The 6,126-nt window shown below is 38.9% G+C and overlaps 1 protein-coding gene across 1 annotated transcript in view; it reads right to left on the bottom strand.

The window, feature by feature from the left end:
* fbxo11a (F-box protein 11a) overlaps positions 1–6,126 on the bottom strand; it is a 42,783-nt gene that overhangs the window by 19,503 nt on the left and 17,154 nt on the right. The window lies entirely within an intron of this gene.

Here is a 6,126-nt window from a genome sequence, read left to right as displayed (position 1 = left end):
TGAATCACCCAAACTGAGGCTGAATGTAAGATAAATATCTACAGACACAAGTTTAGATTTGGCCATTATCCCTAAAGAAAGCAAATAAGCACATTCTACAAAATGTTCGGATTTCCAAACAACCCTCATAAGCTGTGGCATGCGCTGTATGTTTTGAGGATACGTGCTGTTGGGGATGCTGGCTGTCATATTTGTATTGATGCACCTCTGACAGCTGTGACCTTGCAGATAGAAAAATAGTGTACCCTGGAGGCATTTAAGCAGGAATATTGGCACCGTGTAGCTACCGTGTTCTCCTTCATAGTCCTGAAAGAATCCCTATTATATTCTGTAAGGCAACCTTGTTTCTCCCAATGAGGCTGAAGCCTGCAGGGCCATAGGTGTGGGGATTACAAGGTCTCCGCAGAGCTTTCGAATTCAGCCTGTCATTAACCTTCAGTAAGACGCATGAGTGTAAATATGGCTGGAAGGGAGAATTGAAGTACAGTGCTGTGAAACAATGGAATTCTTTCCCCAACCTCAGTCTCCAACATGTCATTTGATTCAATAAAGACATGACACTTTTTAGACGCTTTTTCTACGCTTTTTATGTCACAATAGTGATAATTTTTCAGCTCATATAAGGATGCGTGCATATAGTATAATCAACTGCCTTAGTCCATGCATAAAAAAAAAGGTATTCAGCTTACACATGTGTTGCAATATACACCATTTTGTATTTTGCAAAATGTATCCCGGGTTGATTTACAGGCCCAGTTGTCCTCTATCTGTGGGAGGAGACAGATCGAGCTAATTTGTGAGATGTTGCTAAAATGCAACTTTTTGTTTTACTAGCTGCGAACAATTACCCCTCACCTTGCCCAAAATTCACCTTAAAGGACACAATGACAAGTTCCACTGTTTGCATTGCTGCACCGTTTGATTCCTTGGTCTCTTTTTACCATAAATTGTTCGGATCAACCCCCTCTTTCTCTTCTACTCAAGATGTATGACAGAGGTCTTCTCACAAGGAAAACAGCACTTTAACATATTAGAAATAAAGCCAACCCCAAATCAGAAAGGAGTCGAATCAGCAGTAAAGTACTCGTCTTGAACGTGGTCTACATTTTGATTAATTCAATAAAAATGTCATTTCTTGATGATCACAGTATGATGCATGGCCTTGTACAAAGACTCTTGCATGTTCTTGTTTCAGGATTCATTGAAGCACTTTGAAAGCAGCAGGCAGGGAAATATCTCAGTAACAGAATGACGTATTGCGTGCTTGCTTGGTTGCCTCTGACGTGTGACTGTGATTTCAGCATTAGCTTTTGACCTGGAATTTGATTTCCAGCTGAAAGCAAGAACTTCTCTATTTTGACTAATGGTACGAGGCCAATGAAAACATCCTGTAGAGAATCTTCCGGTTAAATGTGTGTGTGGTCCATCGATTTGTTGACACCTCATCTCATGTCATTTGCAATGTGGCGCAACATCCAGTTTATGTATGAAAATGAAATATGTTTGTAAATTGCACATTTATACCAATGATTTTAATTTTATATTTATGCAATTAAAAGTAAGACCTATGCTCTTGAGTTTCATCAAGCATTGCTACCCAGGTTTCTTTGATTTTCCATTTAATTTGGGATCTTGAGCAACACATCCGTAAAACAATTTATGGGATGCCCCCCCCAAAAAATGTAAAAATAAAATCTAACCTCTAAAAAGTACACATTAATGGCCAAACATCATTAATTTATATGAACAGAATGTCTTGCAAGGCACACAGTGAGCATTCATCATATTTTGGCTTAATAGCACCAAACAATGGAGTTTGGCTGCAGCTTTACAGTGCTTGCTCTTCTGCCAACTCTATTTGCATCATATACTTTGAAATTCAGTGATGTAATTATGCCAGGCGTGTAATTTGTGGTTTAACGGTATCACACTGTGGTGCAATGTGCCTAAAATTGCTGTAGAGCTGTACAACAGCTACTCGCCATATGTTGTCTTATAGTTTTTAATTTACATTGAGAACAAAAAGTATGCTGGAGGTGAAACAGCTTTGGGTCGATTCTTCAGTAATGGGCCAGTTAGAATTTTAGTCATAAAGAAGAGATCTGTAGTTGCATTTATTAAGAAAATCAGTTGAATCTGAGCAAATAATGTGGACGAGCATACATTATCATAATGCTGGGGGGTGTTAAAAGGAGTCTGCATATGAAGTGTCCCACAATGTCACTGTGGTCATCCAAGTGGATATTTTCAAATAATAAGCGAATTGTTGCTCCCTGACGTTTTCCTGTAATATCATTTTCCAGAACCTGATTATGAAGATTTTTTTTTCTGCACTACAAAAAATTGTTCTTGGTTAAAGAGATGAGATACGAAGAAAAAAATATATATATAAGTACCGGTAGTTTCTGTGATAATCTTATCTCAAAGCAGGCAAACGTATTTCGTTTGTGCTCAAGCTCATGTAAGACCAATATTACTACACCATTACTCTTCGCACTGCGTTGCTCCATTGCCACTGCTGGTTTTGCTCCACTGTTCGTATTGCTTCTTGGATGCAGAGGAGTTAGTTCGCCAAATAGTCCTGAATTGTATCACACATTCATGGGTAGTCTGAAATACATCTTCATTTTAAGATTGTCGCAAGTGATTAGGACATCAAGCTGTTAAGAATCATCTTCTCTTAATAAAAGCTTGTCAAGCTGAACAGATCGGTCCAAGCATTATAGAACTTAAATTGGCTTTGGGGTCTCTAGAAGAGTCATTATGAAAACGCCTTTTGCAGAGCAATGTGGGCTCCATTTTTTACACATTAATTTGACACTCTACTGTCTGATTTGGACCAACAGAGAAGAGCGGAAAAAGTAGCCTTTTCAATTTTCCTCCGACAGAAGTCCTAGCAGAAGAAGGGTGGTTGTGTCAGTGTTGTAGCCTCTTTCATCCTGCTATACAATGTACAGTAACACAATACATATTTATATGGCACTTTCACAAAAGCTGCAACAGTAACAAAATGCTTTACAGAACATTTAATGTACAACATAATACACAACGCTACAGAACATGTTGACAATAATACAATTGTAACAACTATTCCAACATATGCCTGATGAGTTCATAGTGGTCTGTAGAAAATGTTCTGTGGTCTGACGAATCCACAAATCGATCATCCATATTGCTATCAGTGTAACGCTCAAAATCCAGCATCTATGATGACATGGGTTTGTGTTAGTGCCCATGACATGGGTAATTTGCACATCTGTGGAAGGCATTATTAATACGTAAAGGTACATTCAGGGTTTGGGGCAACATATGGTACCATCTAAGCAACATCTTTTCAGGGACACCCCTGCCTATTTTACCAAGCCATACTCTGCACATGTTCCGACAGCATGGCTTTGTCGTAAAAGCGGGTGAGTTCCTGACTGGCTTGCCAGCTGTCAAGACCTTTCGCACATTGAAAATGTGTGCCACATTATGAAGCACAAGATTTGACAACTGAGACCCCAGACAGTTCAGCAATTACAATTCTGCATCAAGCACGAATTGAAAAGAATTGAAGATTGTACATTTCCACTTGTCTGACAGTTAAGAGTGTTAAAATCTTACTTCAAGCATTTAACTGCCCGTACAGTTAATAAAGGTTTTATGGCGGTTACAGTTTGCTGGTGAAATAGTCGAATCCCGAGCACAATTGATGTCGATGGAAAAAAAATAAAATAATTGAAATTAGAGGAAATTGAGACTGAACCAGTGATACAGAAGAGATTGCATTCACCAGTTTGACTGAAGCGTCGATGGGACCTGGTGAGAGTGCATACAGTACGCAAGTTCAAGTGAAAACGGGAAGTCGTGGAAACATTTACATGTAAACAGACTCAGCAGCCAGAGAGTAATGAGCCAATTACCTTATGACATCTGCGCTTTCAATTACCAAGGGGATAGATAGGTAGAAGAGAGGGGTTAATAGATAAGGGAAACTCACCAATTCAGCAAATGAAGTACATTATGATCTCTTCCTTCGATCAGCATACAGAGGTGTTTATTATTGCATAAATTCTTCAGTGACAGCCAGCTTCCAATGCAATAAAACCTCTGAGCAGTTTGCATCAGATAAAGTCAAATGAATACTGATCAGGCTGGAGAGGAAAAGCTTTCACCTTTGGACACCTTCCTCACTCACATGAAATGGAGAAATTGACAAAAATTCAATTGGCTTGTCGTTATCTCTGCCAAACAACCACTAAAGTCTTAACAACGTGTGCATTAAAAGCATGCCTCTGGTAGATTGCTGTGGAAAATCTTAAATACATTGGTGCAATACGCTCGCATTTTCCTGCTTTGTATGTGGGGGTGGCAAAATGTATTTCCATATTTGTTAAATTGCCCATTCAGCACTGCGGAGAAGAAGACGGTATATAGCATTGCTTATTTCAATACGCCTCTTAGTCTTGATCTATATCTACTAAAAGGAGCCGTTTTTCTGCTGATGTCTTATCTGTTGACTATACTGTAGCCTCGCCATTCGTAATTATTTCCACTTTGGCATGAGATTGATGTGACTGAACCTTTGTGACATATGCTTCTGTCAAGTTCAGCTGGAAAATTGGAAAACGATTGGCGGCAAGAATGTCATGATGTCAGAAATAACACGGGTTAACAGTGATCCCTAACAAATTGACCTTGATTGATCAATTTATTAATTTGCAGGTTTGCCCAAGTACATTTTAGGGGACTAAATGAATACAGCAGGACCACAGGATTACTCATAAATAGATAAAGTAAATATTGCCCTTTTAGAAGAATGTTGCAGTCATTAAAGTCTGTGCTCTGGGCCACTGCTAATCTTACATAGCATTCTATTAAGATAAGAAACTATTATGTTGTTTTTATATATACCGGTACTGCTTATAAACAGCTGAATTATCAGTGTTTTCAGTCTGCATAGCGGCATAAAATTAATTAAGAGTCCTTGTTTTATGTGACATATGGCAATCAATTAATGTTTACACATCCCTTGAAAGCAATGAGATAGTAAGACGTGTCTTTTGAAAGAGAAATGGTACCAAAGGCAGCTTCAAGAAACAACTTCCACATAAGGTTCCATAATCCTTTCTTAATTAGACACTTTTCATCACCCACACAAACCACATTTCAAAAATTCAGATGTGAGTGGAGACTTGGGTATTTTGCCTTGACAAATGTATGTCACTTTTTGCAAACAAATTGAGAATAATATCATATTAGATTCTTGGTGTCCGGGACAAGCAAACGGGTGGTGTAAGAGTATCCAACTGTCCCTCCGGGAAATCCAGATGAAGGTGGTTTAGTAGCAGAAGAAGGCCAAATATGCTGACCTGGTGGCTGAGTGTCAGAGGAAGGGATGGAAAAGCAGCTGCAAGCTCAGAAATAGGTGGTGGGGACTTCACAGGCCAATGTCTACATCGGGTCTGAGAATCTTCAGACGGTTCGGGGCCAGCTGTATCACCTGCATGGAGTGTCTGATGTGAGACCCGAAAACAACCTGTGAACCAGTTGTTTTAAAGTGTATCTCCGTACCATTGCATACTTATGAGGATAACAGACAAGTCCTGAAAACAATCCGAAATTTATGGTTTAAGAATGTTTTGTTTTTTTAATTCGGGTTGCGCAAGGAATTTTGTGCCTCGACTGGTTTTAAATCATACTGTATTTGTGGTTACACTGATTATACAAAGGGAAATGCGAGACAGATTATGCTATTTGTTGAAACTCTATTTTTCTCAAACTGAAACTGATTTTTTGTTTACTGTATTATTATTATTATTATTATTATTATTATTATTATGCCGCCCTCTTCTGGATGTCTATTATAAGTACAGTTGCGGCCCATTTCCGGGCGTACGATACTGAAAGTATGTCTTAATTTTATTGTCCACGGTATTTAAAGTTTTTTTTTTTTAAACTGATTTTACACATGATCAGTAACCCATGCAAGTACAGATGTCATAGTAAAGGGGTGTCCAGTGCTGCACATCCTGAGTTGTAAAGACGGAACAATAACTTGCTCCTCGGCACCTCGACAGTAGTCAGGAAGCAAACCAGGACCTCTCCAACATCTAGGCTAGGTATACTGTGTAACTCAAACGT

This window comes from Hippocampus zosterae, chromosome 11, assembly GCF_025434085.1.
Source record: "Hippocampus zosterae strain Florida chromosome 11, ASM2543408v3, whole genome shotgun sequence".
NCBI classification, from domain to species: Eukaryota; Metazoa; Chordata; class Actinopteri; order Syngnathiformes; family Syngnathidae; genus Hippocampus; species Hippocampus zosterae.
The sequence above is the reverse complement of the archived record's forward strand: the minus strand, read 5'-3'. Positions and strand labels throughout refer to the sequence as shown.